Source organism: Delphinapterus leucas, chromosome 15, assembly GCF_059928025.1.
Source record: "Delphinapterus leucas isolate spDelLeu-1000000601 "Yukka" chromosome 15, BTC_Dleu_Yukka2, whole genome shotgun sequence".
Taxonomy (NCBI): domain Eukaryota; kingdom Metazoa; phylum Chordata; class Mammalia; order Artiodactyla; family Monodontidae; genus Delphinapterus; species Delphinapterus leucas.
Window position 1 is genome coordinate 45,493,684 of NC_143143.1, and position 19,009 is coordinate 45,512,692.

Below are 19,009 nucleotides of genomic sequence, written 5' to 3' on the forward strand. Positions count from 1 at the left end.
AGGTAGTAGATCGCTGGTTAAAAATAACTGGGCACCATGAAGGCCCAGAAGTTATTTTATCTCTGAGTAAATAGCTTCAGTTTAAGCAAAGGTTTCAGGGGGAAAAAAAAAAAAAAAAGCCAGATGTCCTAGTATAAATCAAGAGATCCATGATTCTTTAAGTAAATGCAGTGCCCCAAATCCATCATTTATATTGGAGTAACCAGCATTCCGGAAAAACGTATCATGAGTGAGTGAGCAAGCCTCCAGCACAACCCTGTATTCTAAGAAGCCAGAAGGTTTAATCCCCAAATAAATTAAACTAGACAGATGGGTAAAACTGTTTACGATGTTCCCAGAATGGCTGTTTTTGTGATATGCCTCAAAGAGGACACAGATGCATATGACCCATTTTAATTTTCCTACTCTAAGCCTCTCTGCTTCACTGAGCCAGGCACAGTTCAGAAGCAGGTTTGAATAAGTCGGGAATGCATGAGTTCCAGGGACCCCCGTTTATGACTTGAGAGATAATCAGGGCAATGAATCCTGAGTAAACTACCTTCAAACCAAATAAACATGTTCTTCATTTGAACAATATGCCAAGCTATAAATGTCACACACTTTCAATCGCAGTTAATTTACAGTTATTTCTAATGTCAAATTTTATTGATAAGTGGGATAAGCTCAGAGTATGAATTTGAGAATTCATTGTCCCAACTGTCAACCTCTTATCGGCTCCTTTAGACTTTCAGTGATCTGTTTTGGACTAGCAAAGGATAGAGCCAATTCATCACTCCCCATGATCAACAGTTACAGTATGTGCCTTTTTTTTTAATGGAAAATACTAGATCGTTCTGGAAGGATGGCTGTAAAAGTGTATTAAACTGTATTGATAAAACCATAAACTAGTTGCAAGAAGAAGAAATGCAAATGAAAACATCTATTCAAATAGCAATCTACAAGCAGGACAATTTTCAAATCCCGTTCATGCCCCCCCCATCTTCCTATTCCACAAGAGGGACGAGAGGGGATGGAATTAGCCAGGGCTCTGATCTGGGAATAGATGTGGGAGAAGAGGAGCGCTTCTCGGCACTAGGGCTACAGCTGGTGTAGGGGGATTCAAAAGGCTCTTGGTTTGTAAACTTCCACCCTCTACCATCTCTCTCTTCTTCCTCACCCACCCACCAGGCCCCCCCACACACACTTCCTCCTTTCTCCATTGATATACACACTCATAGCCCTTGACACTCGCTGTCTTTAGAGATTGGCTATATCCTAACCGTAAAAAATCAAGAATAACTCAAATTCCACGGGCACAAACGTAGCTTCTGCACTTTAGTGGCAATGCTACAAGAAGCGAGGGTTTCTCTTGAAGATTTGTATAGTTTGAAATGAATAAAAGATGTCTGTGAGCTTGGTTCTCACAAGGTTCATGAGATTACTATTCATGTGGCTGTTTATTCCCTCCAAGGCCAAACAGCTCAAGTCATTTCCTTCCAAACAACGGTCTTTTAGGACATTTTTATTCGGCGTTCAGAATTTAAAACTCATGCCTTCTTTAAATGGCCCAGCTTGCTACTTCAGCCCCATTTAACCTTCTTACCCTTCCTCCCATTTCCAAAAGAAGCAATTCCAGAATAATAAACTGCACCTAAAGAGTTATAATCAATTTTCATTAAACCATTCCAACAAATAACTATTCTAAGCATGCAAGTTATATAATCATGTTTTGTTTAAGAAAATGATATTATATAGGTTTGGTTTTTTTGTTTGTTTGTTTTTTGCCAGATGGGACTACCATGATTTACATGTTCCTGAGTTAAAAATAAGATACTTATCTGATAGAAAAATTAACGTATTACACTAAATTTCCATCTTAGTTGAAATACATTCAGATGTACAAGGCTATAAATGATCTAGCTATATATAAGTGACATATTTTGGATTTTTTTTTCCATAAATAAATAACCCTTTTAGACCTAGATGGGCAGAGGGAAGTGTTATATACAACCACCTTGGTGAAAATTCCTTTCTTCCTTCAGCACCATCCTGGAGTCAATTCTTTTCTCTTCACCTTCACCCTTAAACTCACTGCTCCTCCTGTGGTCCCTGACTTAAGAGAGCTGTGCTGGTCAGAACCCTGCACGTCATCAGTACTGTCTCCCCTCCCCACTGCTCAGATCCAACAAGTGCCAAGATGATCCATTTTATCTCCTACATCTCTTTCCAGCCCAGCCATGTCTCCACAACCCCTCTGCCACTAGCAGATTTGCGCCCTCATCAACATGCATGTGGATTACACAACAGCATTAATTGACGTTTCTGATCCTTGCTTTGCTGGCTCTGACTCATTCTTCATAATGCCTGGAGAAGGGGCATGTGAAACTGCTCAACTGATTCTGTCCCTCCAATGCCTAAAACCCGGTGTCTTCTGTTACTCTTAGGATAAACTTCCCACCCCTAAACATAGCATTCAAGGTGACTACCCATCTCTCTCTTTTATGTGGTTTATTTGTCACATTCATTATTTTTCCTGTTCTTTGAATATAACTTAATTCTTGAATATACCTCTTTTTACTTGATAAATACTTCTGAAATACCCATTGTGTTCCGGGTTTTGTGGCAGAGGTTGAGAGACAGGGGTAAACAAAGGCAGCCTTTCTGACCCCATGCATTCCTACAGTAACGGGACTTCTTCTACCATAGCATGTCTCAACCTGCATAGTAATTGGATGTTTATTTGTCTATATCACAACTACAGTCTAAGCTCTGTAATGGAGAAGGGTAGGCTACGTTTATTTTGCTTACTCTTGTATTCTCAGCCCCTAGCAGAAAGGCTGGCATACAGCAGAAATTCCAGAGATTTTTTAAAAAATTAAATTCACCCTCATTTACACCATAAAATCACCAGTTGCCTATCAAAAGAAGGATAATACGGTTAGATCAAAACAGGATAATTTCTTACACACCTTTTCAAAGCAATTTCCAACAAGGTATAACAGTGCTCTAGAACTTTTTGAATCTTTGAACAGTTCCCCCCAAAGCAGACTCTGAGACAAAGACTTGGATGTCATTCATGTGAGAAGTGATTGTAGAAAATACAAGAAAGTAGGAAATGAGATATAGAAAGTAAAAAACCAATAAAGGAGTATTAATGAGTCAGTTACCAGACTGGGTAACTGGGGCTCAGATTCCTTCTGAGGAAGCACATAGGACACTCCTAGAACCGTCCCAGTGAAGGACTGAGATGCCACCGTATTGATTCATTGATTTCTATCCCTTATTGGTTAAGGGATGCCCTTGGAGGCATTACAATTCTTGTCATGTCCAGGTTACCCTTCACTGGCACTGAGGAAAATTCCCATGGCACTGGAGAATTCCCTGGAAAAGCAAGTAGAGAGATGGAGGCATTTGAGATGGGAAGCTGTCTGCATATATGGGAGCCATCCAGTGGGGATGCAGGTAAGCTCAGAGCTCGGCTAAAGGCACAAAGAGCAGGTATCACCTGCTAAGCACACTTTAACATAGTGCATTTGAAAAAAACCCCAAAAACCTAAAATCTGGAGTGCCTCCCACTTTTACTTCTAGTATCCACTTCATAGCAAATTAGACTATTGCTGAATAATGAGAGATTTACAAAACAGTGGAATTGCCTGAAGAGCAGATCCACAGTTAGGTGGCCATTAAAGCACCCGGGGTAGGAAAAGATTCACACATTTCAGAGTGGTCTAGAAAGCTAAGGAAAGATTGTGAGCATCTACACAAGCTTACAAGCTGTCAACAAAACAACCTGAGGATTATGCCAAAGGCCCAGATGCTACTTTTGGCAAGGGAGTGCTGATTTCCTTAACTGTCTTCCAAGAAAGAGAACCTTCTAGTAAACCATGGTGGGAGGAAAACACATGTTCCCTCTCCATGTACTTACCAAACCTTCCATAGGTCTGATTAATTAATAAAACATAGCATTTTTTAAAAGAAAATTATAGATTTCCATGAAGAAAAAATTGTATACGCATATAAACAAATAGGAAAATCGTTCTTCTTATATGAAAGTAATAAATGCTTATATAATCATAAATAAAAAAGGAATAGTAATGTGATCACACAGGAAGGAAATATTCTTGTACATGAAACAATGCAATGCAAATGGAGATTTAAGGCATTTGTGAAACTAAAAACTAAAAACACCAAAATACACAAAACATGAGGCTTTAAGTACATGTTTTCCTCTCTGCTCCCTTCTGAAAGTCCACGCAAGTGATGGTGAAATAATAACGATAAATAAAAGCCCACAGGAAAAGAGAATGGGAAGTGAGGTGACAAAAAACCAAGTGGCTTTTTAAACATGATGAGAGGTAACAGAATAAAGGGAACAAGCGAAATATGAGAGCCTGTAGAGAAGGTAACTAATAAGCCAGAGACAAGTGCCTGAGAACCCTGGAGAAGGTCAGAGGTGGAGACACCCAGTGACCCTGAGCACAGGGGGAAAGCTCCGGGCTGATAACAGGAAGACTGGTTGTAGTCTAAACACGGAACAGCTGAACCATCTGTGCTTCCTACCACCCCATGTTGCCTGACTCCTCCCCTTCTTTGAACCTATCTGAGCAGGAAACAGGAGAGATTTATCTCTGATAGGATTAGAAGGTCACCAATCACCAAAACAATAACTGATTCAGGTGAGATCCATCAGCAAATGCTGAAACCATAGGATGAAAAAATGGAATATTTACACGGTCTCAAGGTATCACGTCTCAGATTACTTAGAAATTATTAAAAGAAAAATATACCCATACAATGAAAAAACATGAAAGGACACGATCTTTACATCATAAACAATGAGACTAATGGATTACAAGTACCTCCAGATGTGATGTACTGGGAAGGAATAAGATCATCTCTAAATATTTTCATCAAAAATTGAAAACCTGAATTTAATCATGAAGAAATAATAAGATAAATTCAAATCGTGGAACATTCTAAAAATAATGGGTCTTGACACTTTAGAAATGTCAATTTCACCGAACACACCCACAAAAAGATGGGACACTAGGATGATGAGACTTGACAGCAAAACACAATGCACTGAGTGTTACAGTAGCAAAAAAGAAATAGAAACATCATTGTGGCAACTAGAGAAACCTGAATACGGACTGTAGGGTATATTATTCTATTAGTGTCAAGTTTCTTGAATGTGATAATGCTCTTGTGGTTATATTTTTAAAAAGTCATTTTTCTTAGAAGATGTATGTTGAAGTATTTGTGAATGAAGAAGTGTCAACATCTCCAACTTAATGCTTAATCCTCAAAAAGTTCTGCAAGACAAAAAATGTATTGATATGCACATATATGACAAGTGCACAGACAATACCTGGTTTGAGTTAACACCTTCCCTGACTGTGAAAAGACCAGCCACACATGCTAAATGAATGATTTAGCAAGATTCAAAGGGAAGCTGCTTGAATTTTATGGCATGTTGACTGGGACTGGAGCAGGCATGAGAAAAGTGAGCTCCTTGTAGGAAGATCTATAGAATTATGACAGCAATGCCAGTGTTCCCTGTTACCCACTGGAGACGAGGCTTTGGGCTCAAAATAAAACCTCAGTCTATACTGAATCATGCTACCCAAACACAGGATACCCATTGAGGAACCCAATCTTTAAGAGATGACATACCTGTGGTACACAATCCAGTATGTAACTGTGAACCTACCTAGGAGTAAATAAATTGAAATGGATGACCTAAAATCATTTTTTTTTTCCTATTGGCTTCCAAACTCATGCATCTAAGATCTCTCCATATTTGTGTACATCATACGATCCTATGGGGACAGCCGTACTTTCTAGATCTATTTCTGTCTCAATCTTTATCTAGGAGCAAAGCTTACAAAAACTGAGTTTAATACAGAAAGGTGAAAACTAGAAAAATAATTAGTCCTTTTCTAAAAAATGAAATCGTCAATTTTTCCTTTGATGTCTTCAGTAATTTACTAGCTAAATATTGGTTTTATTCTAGTTATCATTACTGCAGAGTGAATTAATCCAAAACTTAGCAGTTAAGCCAGCCATTTTATTATGACCACAGATTTTTGGTTAATGGATTCAGGAATGGCATGGCTAAGCAGTTCTTGCTGGGGATTTCTCATGAGGATAAAGTTAGATGTAGCTGGGGTTGGAATCATCTTAAGGCTTGACTAGTCTGAATATCCAAGATGGCTCACTCCCATGACTGACAGTTGATGCTGGTTGCTGGGAGGGAGCTCAGCTGCACTGTTGGCCAGAGTGCCTACATATGTCCTCTTCCCACATGGTGGTTCCAGGTAGTACTACTTTTTACGTGGTAGCTGGCTTTTCCCAGCAACAAAAATCCAGGAACCCAAGTAGAAAATACATGGCCTTTACTGACCTTCGCTTGGAAATTTCACAACTAATGTGGAAACAATTGGGAATTTCACAACTTCTGCTTAATCCTCTTAGGAAAAAGCACAACACTAAAGCTGGTCCAGATTCAAGAGGAGGGAACACAGACTCCTCCTCTCAAAGAAAGGAGTGTTAAAATAGCCAAAACACGGAAACAACCTAGATGTCCATTGACAGATGAAGGGATAAAGATGTGGTACATAGGGCTTCCCTGGTGGCGCAGTGGTTGAGAGTCTGCCTGCCAATGCAGGGGACGCGGGTTCGTGCCCCAGTCCGGGAGGATCCCATGTGCCGCAGAGTGGCTGGGTCTGTGAGCCATGGCTGCTGAGCCTGCGCGTCCGGGGCCTGTGCTCCGCAACGGGAGAGGCCACAACAGTGAGAGGCCCGCGTACCGCAAAAAAAAAAAAAAAAAAAAAAAAGATGTGGTACATAAATACAATGGAATACTGCTCAGCCATAGAAAAGAACAAAATAATGCCATTTGCAGTAACATGGATGCAACTAGAGATTATCATACTAAGTGAAGTAAATCAGAAAGAAAGAAATACCATATGATATCACTTATATGTGGAATCTAAAATATGGCACAAATGAACCTATTTACAAAACAGAAACAGACTCACAGACATAGAGATCACACTTGTGGTTGCCAAGGGGGAGGAGGGGGGGGAAGGAGAGGGATGGACTGGGAATTTGGGGTTGTTAGATGCAAACTATTACATTTAGAATGGATAAACAACAAGGTCCTACTGTATAGCACAGGGAACTATATCCAATCTCCTGGGATAAACCATACGGAAAAGAATATTAAAAAAGAATGTCTATATGTGTAAAGCTGAGTCACTCTGCTGCACAGCAGAGATGGGCACAACATTGCAAATCAACTATACTTCGATAAAAAAAGAAAGGAGTGTTAAGGAATTGGAAATATGTTTTAAAACAGCTATGCTTCAATGGTAAAGTTCTAAGTTTTGATTAGAACTCTAAAAAAGAAGGCATTTACTGGGTTAATTAGAACAGATGAAAGTTATATTACTTTCATATAATCAGGTAACAAGGTAAAGCTAAGTTCCGAGACTGTCTCCAGCTATTAAAAAACAGTAAATGACCAGATAGATGCACAGGTAGATGAATGGATGGATGGCGAATGAATGGATTGATGGATGGACAGATGGATAAATAAATGGATGGATGTAGAGAGATGGCAATGAAAGAAGAACTATTTGGATGAATTCAAGCACAGTAAGGGCTACTCGCAACCTTAAACCTTTATACTGGGGTTGCAAACATCTTTTTGAGGAGACTTGTGCTAAAGCCACAGTTCATTCAGAAACAGCCACTACATAGGGTGAAACCAGGGCAGAGGGCAGGTTCTGACACGAAAAATGCTTATTAGGCATGATGAGGAAGTGAAGATTTACACAGGAAAAACTTCACTGTATCAACACAGAACTCCATCTGTTTGGCCAGCTGCTCAATTCTGCTCTAGAGTTGGTAGCACCATGTCAGCTCATGGCAGGAGGCAGATCATCCTCTGAAAATGGGAGTCAAAAACTTTGGCAGAGGAGGACAACTAGATGATTTATTCTGTCCTAAAAACTTGCAATTACGTTACATGGGTTCTTTAGTTTTCTCAGTCTGGGAAATTACTCGGATACAGAACCAGACTGAGGAAAGGACTAAGACAATGGGAGGTAATATGAGAGGAACGGTCCCACTTACTTAAAACTCTAAAGGCTACAACTGGGCTAGTCCTCCAGTTACAACATATGGCTTAGAGACATGATCCCTCATCAAGAAAATGGAATAGAACTTGTCATCATGGACAGATTGTTAGGTGGAAAAAAATGATGGCCATGGGCATATTATGAGATAAGAACAGCTAGTACCGTTACATTTGGGATGCTCTAAAAGCTGCAGTAGCATTTGTTTTGCTCCCTGGATTGGTTCCATCTGTCTAGTACCGCTAAGAATATTTTGACAGTGGAAATTTGTGAGATGAGGCAACCTCCACTGGGTAGTGACATTTATTAGTCAGAGTATCCTTGAAAGGAGGAGGAAGGATCTGAGACATTGGTGCAAGGGAACTGGAACCGAAATATTATGAGGGTCACACTAATGGGATTTAAGGAGACCTTCGGTAGTGGAGACTTTGATATCAAATGCTAGGGTTTGAGGTGGGGGAGGGCGAGAGGGGAGAGGGTCTTCCTTTGATTTTGACTCAACAGCAAGCTGTCAAGATAGCTGACAGGTGAGATAATTGTTAGCTCTCTGGCTCACTAATTAAAGGAGATGGGGCGCATTAGGGACATTAATTCTGTTCACTCACCTGAATCTCCTTTGGAAAAGGGAATTCCTTTTGAATCCTAAAAGAGATCAATTCACTTCTTGACAGGCACCCAGGTGAATATGAAAAATATGCCTTCAGGCTGAGTGATATATAAATCAGATGTCAAGCTTCACATGGTAAAATAGTGATATTACCTTTTAATTGCTCTGGGAGATAGAAAAGTCATCCTAAGCTGAGGTGCAGCAACCACTGAAGAAATGGCATCAAAAGGAATTATATTTCAAAACATGAGGGAGCCAAAGGGAAGATCAAAAGCTTCTCTAACTCACTCACCTTTGCCTTGATGTGCTTTGTGCGTCCATTTCAATATTTCTAACACTTCCTTTTAAGTGAATCTGAATTCTTTTCTTTATTCTTTGGAGGTTTCCTGCAGGCGTGCAGGATAAAACGACTTCATTGTTAATCCATTCCTAATTTTAGCTTAAGTGTGGCAATCCCTTGAAACCAAGTTGCAGAACTTATCATCCAGGCTCTGACACTTAATAGCTATGGAAGTCTGAGAGTGTTTTCTCATCTCTACAATGCAAGTATGATCGGTAACTTCCCAGGGTGGTTGAGAAAAAACTTCAAAAATACTGAAACTTCTAAGTATAACCATGTATACAGTTGCTGGCACATAATTAAAGTTCAAGATATATTAACTACTATTATGCCTGTCCATGGTCCTAAAAAAGGCCTTTCTTTCCACTGGGAATGCTGTTCAAAAATAGAAAAAAGATGGGTGTGGTCAAAGACTGGACGGGGACAGGATAAATTTATCTCATATTCTGTTCACTCCCCACGCCATGGCGCCCCCTCTTCCATTATCGGTCCATCCACCTCACAGCCTTCAAGTAGAAGGAATTATTCTGCCTTGTCTCTATTTCTGGTGTGCAATGCCATTTAGATTTTATCCTGAAGCATGGTAAATCCAGGGATTTATAAAATGGAGGGTTCAAAAAAATGACAAAATGCATCTCCAAGTAGATCTGTAAACTCTCCATCCCTTGAGTACAGAGCTTTTCCCTCTGGTCACAAACGTTTCAGAAAATACAACAAAACACCATTTACTTCCAATACTATATATGGCCAAAATGAAAAAAGAAGGAAAATTAGGTATTTTTAAAGGTGACTCCATGATCCCCAGGAGACCCGTTTTTCATTCTCACAGGGTAACAGCCTCACTCCAACATTACTGAGTGTGCAGTGTCTGTTTTCTGTGGGCTGCTGCCAGCAGATGGCTTATTTTGAGTGTAGAGGAATATCATTAAGGAACAAAGAGAAATTAGGACTAAATAGGAAATGAAATACGTTCTTGGGATTACAACCGATGATCAAGGAGTTGCAAACCAGTGATCTGCAGCTTAATATTTTGCCTGCAGCCAATACCCACTGTTTTAGGGAAACCTTAAGAAGGCTGCTCTCACACCATGCAATTTATTTGTCTTTCTGTGTTGCCAGCGCCTTTGCCAAACATCATAATTTTCCCAGAATCCTGAATTGCAAGATGAACAAATAATATTCATTTCCTCCATGGAGAAAACATCCTTTGATTGAATTGTCTCCTTCCATCCCACTCACTGCCTTATGTGCTACATGTCAGACATGTGAAATGGAGTCGAGCTCACTTGAAAGCAGAGTATAAATTAGCTTCTAAATGAAAACAGAAGGAAAACATTTTCAAATGACAGCCAAACTCTATCAGCTCCTAAAGGACTTGAGGTCTCTCTGAGGAATGCAGCATGAAAATGAGGGCACATAAGTCCAGAATGTGACCCCACCACTGTTCATTGTGTTCAGGAATTTCCCTGAAGGGCCATGGGGGATTGAAGGCAAACAGGAAAAGCAAGATAGGCTCCCTCTAAAAACCAGCTGTCACGGTTGACTTTTTAAGCTACATATATCTATTATTTTACCTAAGAATAATTAAATATAATAACAAAGAAAACCCAATCAATAGCTACCAAACGAAACAGAGTTCCGTCCTAAGGTGCATTAAGAAGTGCTCGAATGCATGTAGGAGACAGCGAAGTAGAAGAGGTTGTTGGCTACCCAGAGTTTGTCAAGCCCTCGAGCACCATATCGATATGTTCATGAACAAATTCACCCTGAGGCCCGTGGACACAGGTCTGACTCTATTGCCACATGAGGACAATGCCAGGAAACCTCATTTTGGATGGCTTCTAAATGAGTCTCTGCATAATTCAGAGACTACATTGAAAATTGTAATCAACCCTCCCCCATACTAGCTGTTAAATCAGTGAGAACCTATTCAAGACAGTTGGGAATAATTCTTGCTACCGGCTGAAGAGTCTATAACCTTGAGACAAGAGTCTGGGTGACTTCTTTTAGCTCAGACTGCGGCTATAATGAGACTCACTGAGCCTTTCTCCTGTGCTGCTATTACTGATGGCGCAGTCAGGTACTAAAGAATCAATATGACGGCAAGGGTCCATTCTCCGGAATCTAGATGCTGTGAGATTAGTGACCTCTTGACTAAGGGTCACTCCAGAGCTGTGATAGACACAATCGTGTCCACACTGCTTCTCCCACACCCCTCCCCATGGGACTTTGCAGTGCTCACCTACTGTCAGGAGGTCATCTCCCCTGCCCCTTGACTCTGTGCGCTCAGCCATGTGACTTGCTTTGGCCAATAAGATGCCGGCAGATGCAATGCAACCGGAGTCGCAAAGCATTTGGGTCACTGCACCCACTCAGTCTTGCATCTCTGCCATTACCATGAGAAGACTGTACCCAGGCAGCCCTTTTGTCCCAGGAGGAGGATGAAAGAGGTAGAAGACATCTCACTGACCTGGCCACACCTAACCTAGATCAGCCAATAGTCAGCTGATACCTAGACACACGTAAGCAAACACAGCTGAGACCAGCACAGGCGCTCAGCCAGAATTACTGTCCTGCAGGTTAATGTGCCAAAGCAGCGCTTACTGTTTTTAGCCACTGATTTTTTGGCGGGAGGAGGGGGACTTATCGTTTTAAGCCACTGCTTAAAACTGTGGTGATAGAGAACTAAGCAATTTTTTAAAAGGGGCTTTGCCTCTGCCTGGATGGAAGCCATTTTTACGTTTCCATTCCCTGTAGTATCATGTCCCATCATTCTGCTGTCATGGCTTGAAAGTCATGACATTCCTAGCAGCAGAGGAATAAGCCTTCAATATGTGACACTGAAAACTTGAATGTCTGCCTGCGATACCATTAAAATAATAGGAGCTAAACTTACTGAGGACCTATTATGTGCCAAACACTTTTCAGTATATCCTCAATATTCACTACAAACTTCTAAGCTGGGCCTGTCATCCATCCCCACTGCACAGATGAGGAAACGCACACTCAGAAAGGCTCAGCGTCTTGCTCAGGGATCTACAACGAATATATATGAACCTGGGTTTAATCGACTCAAACCAAATACAGGCCTCTAGGCCAACTTCCCCTAATCATATTAAAACCCCAAAGGATTTTAGCAACAAATCATTTTATAGATTCTAAAAAGGTACGGAAAGGGATGAAAATTGCAGTCGGTTCTCAAGAGACCAAACGATCCTAAATCTATGTATATCCACATTTATCGTATTTTGGTGCAGAACAGGGACATGGGGCGGGCGGGCTAGTCCTTAAAGGAGCTTTTCGGCATTTCCCAGATCCTCACCCTCTGCCAGGAGGGTGGATTCAGAAGAGTCGTTTGCTCTGATTTGAAGATTTACCCTGCAGAGAGAACGGGCAAGTCCTGGGCCCACAAACAGAGTTGGTGTTATTCACCGAAGAATGATTAAGTTCCCAGCCATGGGAAAGGCAAGTCAAGACTCCTGTTTTTTAAGAAATCACTTGGCTGTTTGATGACGCTTACAACAGTAAATACTGTGAGAACCGATGCTTCTGCGAAATTGTGTTGAGGAACAGATTTCAGAAAAGTCACAATCAGTCAAGTGCCTAAAATGGTAGAGTTCTGACAGTGCGTTTGTATTCTGTCTTTCCAGTCTTTTTTTTTTTTTTTTTTGCGCTACGCGGGCCTCTCACTACTGTGGCCTCTCCCATTGTGGGGCACAGGCTCCGGACGTGCAGGCTCAGCGGCCATGGCTCACGGGCCCAGCCGCTCCGCGACATGTGGGATCCTCCCGGACCGGGACACGAACCCGTGTCCCCTGCATCGGCAAGCGGACTCTCAACCACCGCGCCACCAGGGAAGCCCTCCAGTCTTTTTTAAGCAATCCATCTTTGAAGGACTACTGAAGGCTTACCTCCTTCCAGGGCCCTTCCTACAAAGACTGTACGATCACCACACTACCCTCTCTCCACTCTGAATACCCCTGGAGAATATGGCATCATCCCCTCCTCAGTCCAACTTTCTTAAGTGGTTTCTTAGGAGGTCTATGTGAGTACACAGGATTCTCAGATCTCTAGTGTAACAATGATAATTTTGACAATAACACCTACCATTTAAAGTACTTTTCTATAAGCCTAGTCTCTTTACAGCCGCTGAGCTCCCAATAACCCTAGGAAGTTGGTACTATTATAATCCTCATGTTATAAAGAAGCAGCTGAGGCTTACAAAGGTCACATAATTTGCTCAAGGTCACACAGCCTGAAATTGGCTGAGTGGGATTTGAAGACTGTCAGTCTGACTCCAACAATCTTGGCTTCGACTTTCTCCATAGAAGACACCCGCTGATACTCTTCTTTTGTATAACCCTGAGATGCCTGGCACATTGAGAGGTACAGAGCAGGCCCTCATCTGCATGAATTATACAGGTCACAACCTCAGAGGTTTCCAACAATTACCTGATGCGCCTGTGTGACAGCAGTGCTCCTGTGGCTGGAAGACTGGATGCCCAAGGTAGGCTCATTTCTAGCATCACTTGGGCTTCTTAACAAACATAACATGTTCCCACATGGTATGAGGAGAAGGGAGAGCATTATATGAAGGTCTATATATGACCTGCACATATGGATTATAGAGATCGTTCTCAATGCCTGTGTCCCAAACATGTACACAATAGCCATTAGGCAACTGGATTTATTCAGCATCCACCACGTATGAGGTACCATGTTGGGCAATAAGAGTTATAAATGTGAAAAATGTTCTCTCAGAATTTTTTTCCTTACAAACAGAAAATCTGGGCTTCCCTGGTGGCGCAGTGGTTGAGAGTCCGCCTGCCGATGCAGGGGACGCGGGTTCGTGCCCCGGTCCGGGAAGATCCCACATGCCGCGGAGCGGCTGGGCCTGTGAGCCATGGCCGCTGAGCCTGCGCGTCCGGATCCTGTGCTCCGCAATGGGAGAGGCACAATAGTGAGAGGCCCGCGTACCGCAAAAACAAAAACAAACAGAAAATCTATTGAAGAATAATATACTAAGGATTTGGCTAAATGTTCTGAGCTTTCTGAAGAAAACTGTTAGGCAAAACCTCAGTATCACACAAGATGCTGCTTTGGGACATACGGATATGTGTCAGTCATACGAGGAAATCAAAATATTCTGAAGAAATCACAAGACTCAGCTCTTTCCACTGAGTCTGGGCTGCTTGCCCATTAATCAAAACTCATCATATGAATGCCAAGTTGTTGAAATTCATCTGGGAAGGGGCTCCTGTATTCATGTACTTGACTCTTGCCTTTTTTCAAATTTCTAGTTAATATCCAAATTTCTGCTCTTCTGTCAGTGTAATTTAAATACTTTTAAAATGTTATATAAAGAGAAATGAAAGAGATTATAGCAGGCAGTGTACCCAAAGCCTCTCTTTTTAAGAGGCATTGGTTTTTATATTCAGACTCATAAATCCAGTTTAAAAAAATCACGACTTGAACATCACCTCGGTATCTCAAACTCGGTGTTACTAATGAAACTTGGACAGTCTTCATGCATTTCCTGTCTCCATAAGTAGCACCCTGTTATGGACTGCAGTGTGTCCTCTAACAATTCTCATGTTCAAGTCCTAACCTGCAGTAGCTCAAAATGTGACCTTATTAGGAAAAAGGGTCATTGCAGATGTTATTAGTTAAGATAAGGTCATACTAGAATGGGGTGGGCCCCTTAATCCAATAGGTCTGGTGTCCTCATAAAAAGGGGAAAGTTGGACACAGACATACACACAATGAGAATGCCACGTGAAGATGAAGACTGAAGTTCGGGTGATGCTTTGCAAACCAAGGAACACCAAAGACTGCAAGCAAACTACCAGAAGCTAGGAGGAAGGGTGGATCAGATTCTTTCTTATAGCCCTCAGACGGAATGAACCCTGATGATGCCTTGATTTTGGAACTTCGAGCATCCCAAACTATGAGACATTAAATTTCTGTTGTTTAAGCCACGAAGTTTGTGATACTTTTTTGTTTGTTATGGCAACCCTAGCTGATATACCTCCCATCAACTCAGTTACCCTGGGATTCTTCCTAATCCTCCAGCCCTATCATCAAATTTTAGATTTATTTTACATGCTCCCTTCCTTTCCACATCCAATGCCTTGTCCTTGGTTCAGGTGCTCATTATTCTCATTTGAATTGCTACAGGAGTCTCTTACTTGGTCATCCTGCCTTCTCTTCTGATTCTTTGCCTTACCTCCCAATCCATCCTCCACACTGCAGCCAGTGTCATCTTTCTAAGTTGCAAATCTGATCATGTCAGTCTTTTACTGAAAACCCCTGTGCACTACAGGATACATATCCTTTGTATTTAACTTACCATTCAAGGCTGGTCATGATTGGTCCTGACTAATCATTCAGCCCATCATGCCACTCCCCCATGTTTAAGTAATATTGCAGGGCCTGCATCCAGTCCTGCTGAGCTATTTGCCATCATATGAGCACCCAGGCTCTCTGCTATCCTCTATTTTTACATATTCTTCCCTACTCCCTCCAGGTGGAATATCCCTTTCAGCTATAACTCTCTCTTCATCACTTTATCTCTCCTCCCTAAAGCCTAGCGCTGTGTTCACCATGGAGTAGTTTTTAAACAGGTGTTTACTGAGTGAATGTGCAAAATCAGAATTTCATCTTGTTAAAATATGAGCCACCGATAGGCTGGACAACCAGGAAAAAAAATGCCTCAGTTAAACCAACAAGTCAGTGAAAATATCTCCCGTCAAACCTGAGTTTATTAAATTCTACTCCAGTATTGAAATAACAATTTATTGAACAATAAACAAATGCAATTTCTAGAATAGACACTAGAAAAGCAATACCAGAGTTGGTACGTTTCAATATTGCTGAATACTTGGCCCAAGTTTCATGTGATATTAAAGAGTTGGCAAGGCAAGATGTTCTTAGATAATTCTGTGTGCATCTGTGGTTTTGCCGCACACCTGTGTCCTTCTACAGTCAGCTTAAGCCCCACATGCTCCTCTTTGTCTCTGATATGAGTTTTTCTCATTTTAGAGAAAGCATTTGGCTCATACAACATACTATGTATTTATCTGGTTAGAGTTTCATGCTTTTCCTAGATCTCTTGAGATTCTGAAGCTTGCTGCAAAAGACATATTTATCACTGCATTTGTTGGTTACATGCATTCCTAAGTATTGCCTCAAAAGGAAAAATTCAAGAGTTATATATTAAGAACAAAAGAAGATAAAAAATAGAAAACTATTCTGTTATGTATTTAAAAGTATTTTATATAATTTATACTTTATAAAATATAAATCATAAAATACATAATTTATATTATATAAGTGTATATATATATATAAAACATCAATCTTTTATATAATATATATTATAGGGCATACGATTAGCCAAAAAAAGCAGAATAGCAAACATCAATTTAACCTGTTGCCACGCAATAAGAATACTCAATTGTTTATGCTCCTACTTATGACAATTCTGTTTTCTTCATATTTAAGCTATATTATCCATGAAATGGATTTCTTCTGCATTTCTCTGCAAACAAATCTATTGTTTTTATTCACTCATTCAAAATATGCACATTCTAAAGGTCAAAGAAGAAAGCACCAGTTTAAGAAAACTATACTTTTCTATTTTTAAGTGAGCTGTGCTATCTCCCCAATCTTTATAGCGCAACATTCACAATCCACCAGATGTTCTGCACTGAACAATGAAGTTTCATTCCAAAAAACTGTCACTGTATCCATTCATTCTCCTGCAAATCGAACAAGCATCTCTAACTCAACATGTTGAAAACTGAGCACTCTGACTTGCTATTTTTCCTGAAGTCCTAAAATGGAGTTAATAGAATCCTCCTCTATATAGTCACTGAACTGGAAACCTTCTGTTTCTCCTGAATTCCTTCTCCGCTGTCAGAAGTTGCTCGGTGGGTCCTGTTGATTCTACCTCTAGAGTGCCTTGGGAATCCATTCCTTCCTTTCCATTTTCCAATTTTTAAAGTCCATTATTGCCTCAGCACCCAGCACAGTGTTGGACATGCACACATTGTAGGCATTCAATAAATGCTGGCAAGTGAGTAAACGATAAAATGGAGAGCTCAGATAGGTTTATTTTTTCTCTCCTAGACAACTATAATAGTCCCCTATAGGAAATCCCAATTATTGATTGTTCTACTCTCCAATTTGACCTCCAAATTGACTACGAGAGTTATTCTCCTAAAACATAGCCAACCATATCATTCCCTGCTCAAAACATTTGATGGCTATTATCCTTCGTGGTAAGGGAGGGAGGTAGGCAGTCTGCGAAGTGCTAGGGATACACTGAGGAGCAAATAATGGCCTTGATGTTGAAAGACAGTCATTAATCACGTAATTACGCTAAAGCAAAACTATAAGACGCTTTGAAAGCATATGACCAGGGTCATGAATCAGCTTGGGAGACAGGGCTGGGCTTCCCAGAGTAAGAGTAGTATGAGCAGAGTCCCAGGCCAAGTGAAAGCACTGTTCCTGGCGACTGAGCAAATCATGCGAAGGCCACGTGCTCAAAGAATATTGGGGCGTTTGGGGATCTTAGAGGAGAGCAGTGGGTACAGAACTCAGAGAGCTAGTGGTGAACGGTGTGTGTTGAGGTCACAGGGATGGGCAGGAATGACATTATGCATCCTTTGCTAAGGAGAACTCATTGAAGGATTATAAACAAGGGGTTACAGGATCACTTTCACTGCTTTCTTTTTATCAAATCCCTTAAAAAATACTAAGAGGAGAGAGGCATATCTTGGGATGGGCAGGATCGCATTAAAGCTCTGGGCCACTGGAAATGAACCCAAGAGCAGCACAGAAATAATTCAAGAGTTGTCAGAGTGTGAATAAAGGACAGGTTTCACCCCCTCAACAAATCTTTTGATGGGCATAACTCACTGTGTGGTGATTTCACTTTTGTTTCTTAATCCATATTAATCATGGGCATTTTCAGCTAGCCAAAATGGTCACTGCACTCTTTGTAACAACCTATTCTGCAAACCAAAGAGAGCAGCACAATTAATACACGTGATAAATGCAAGAACACCCCAGCTTTGTTTCTGATCTCACTTTTTAATCAACACTGAGGCCTTTTAACGTTTTGTTTCCTTCTTTCTTGAATGTTTCTGAAGACATTCAATCCCCAGGGCCTGTGGAAGAATGGAATCCACCTTCCTTTGTTTCAGGAGTTGAGGAATGATCACCCCCCTCCCTTCACTTGTGCCAAGACGACAACCCATGTGGAAGTGAGGATGAGAATCTCACCATCTCTGCTCAGAGACCTTCCAGTACAAACAAAACCAGGGATGACACATCTTCATCAACAACTGTCAGCTCAAAAACTCTTGTGTTTTGGGAAAATATATAAATCTGTGTACTTGCTGAGGCTGCCTTAGACTCCAGCCTCTGGAAATCAGAAGTGCTGAGGAGGGAGAGCAGTGTCACATGGCAGGTGGACCCTGCTGCCTGTTGCAGTTTTATTGTTCTTGTAATAATAAAGAAAACACCATGACCTTTGGTGTTCACTGTGATGCCTCAAATTACTGCTTCAATTTCTGTCCAGTAGCTCCTATTCTTCAGGGGGCATGTCTTACTTTTTGAGATGAACACCTACGTTGTCCTCAAAAAATTGTCAGATATTTGCCAATGGGTTTTTTCAAAAGGACACTTTCCTTATTTTCTGGTTTCCTATTTATTTCTCATCCATAATTACTCACTACAAATTTACGTGAAATACTTAGATGAGCATTCATTTTGAAAACAGATTCAGAGAGATGGGAACCCCGGATGCAGGAGACCCAAGGTTGGAAAAGTGTCCTGTCAGGATACAGAAGTAGGGCCTGCCTTGTTTGCTCACTTGCATGATCATCCCTTGGTCTCTCTTCTGTTTAGGGGTCCCTCATTGATGCAGTTAAGCAG

General features: G+C 41.0%; 1 protein-coding gene across 1 annotated transcript in view; it reads right to left on the bottom strand.

The window, feature by feature from the left end:
• Positions 1–19,009, bottom strand: part of MACROD2 (mono-ADP ribosylhydrolase 2) — a 1,987,750-nt gene that overhangs the window by 484,849 nt on the left and 1,483,892 nt on the right. The gene's annotated exons all lie outside the window — the stretch shown is intronic.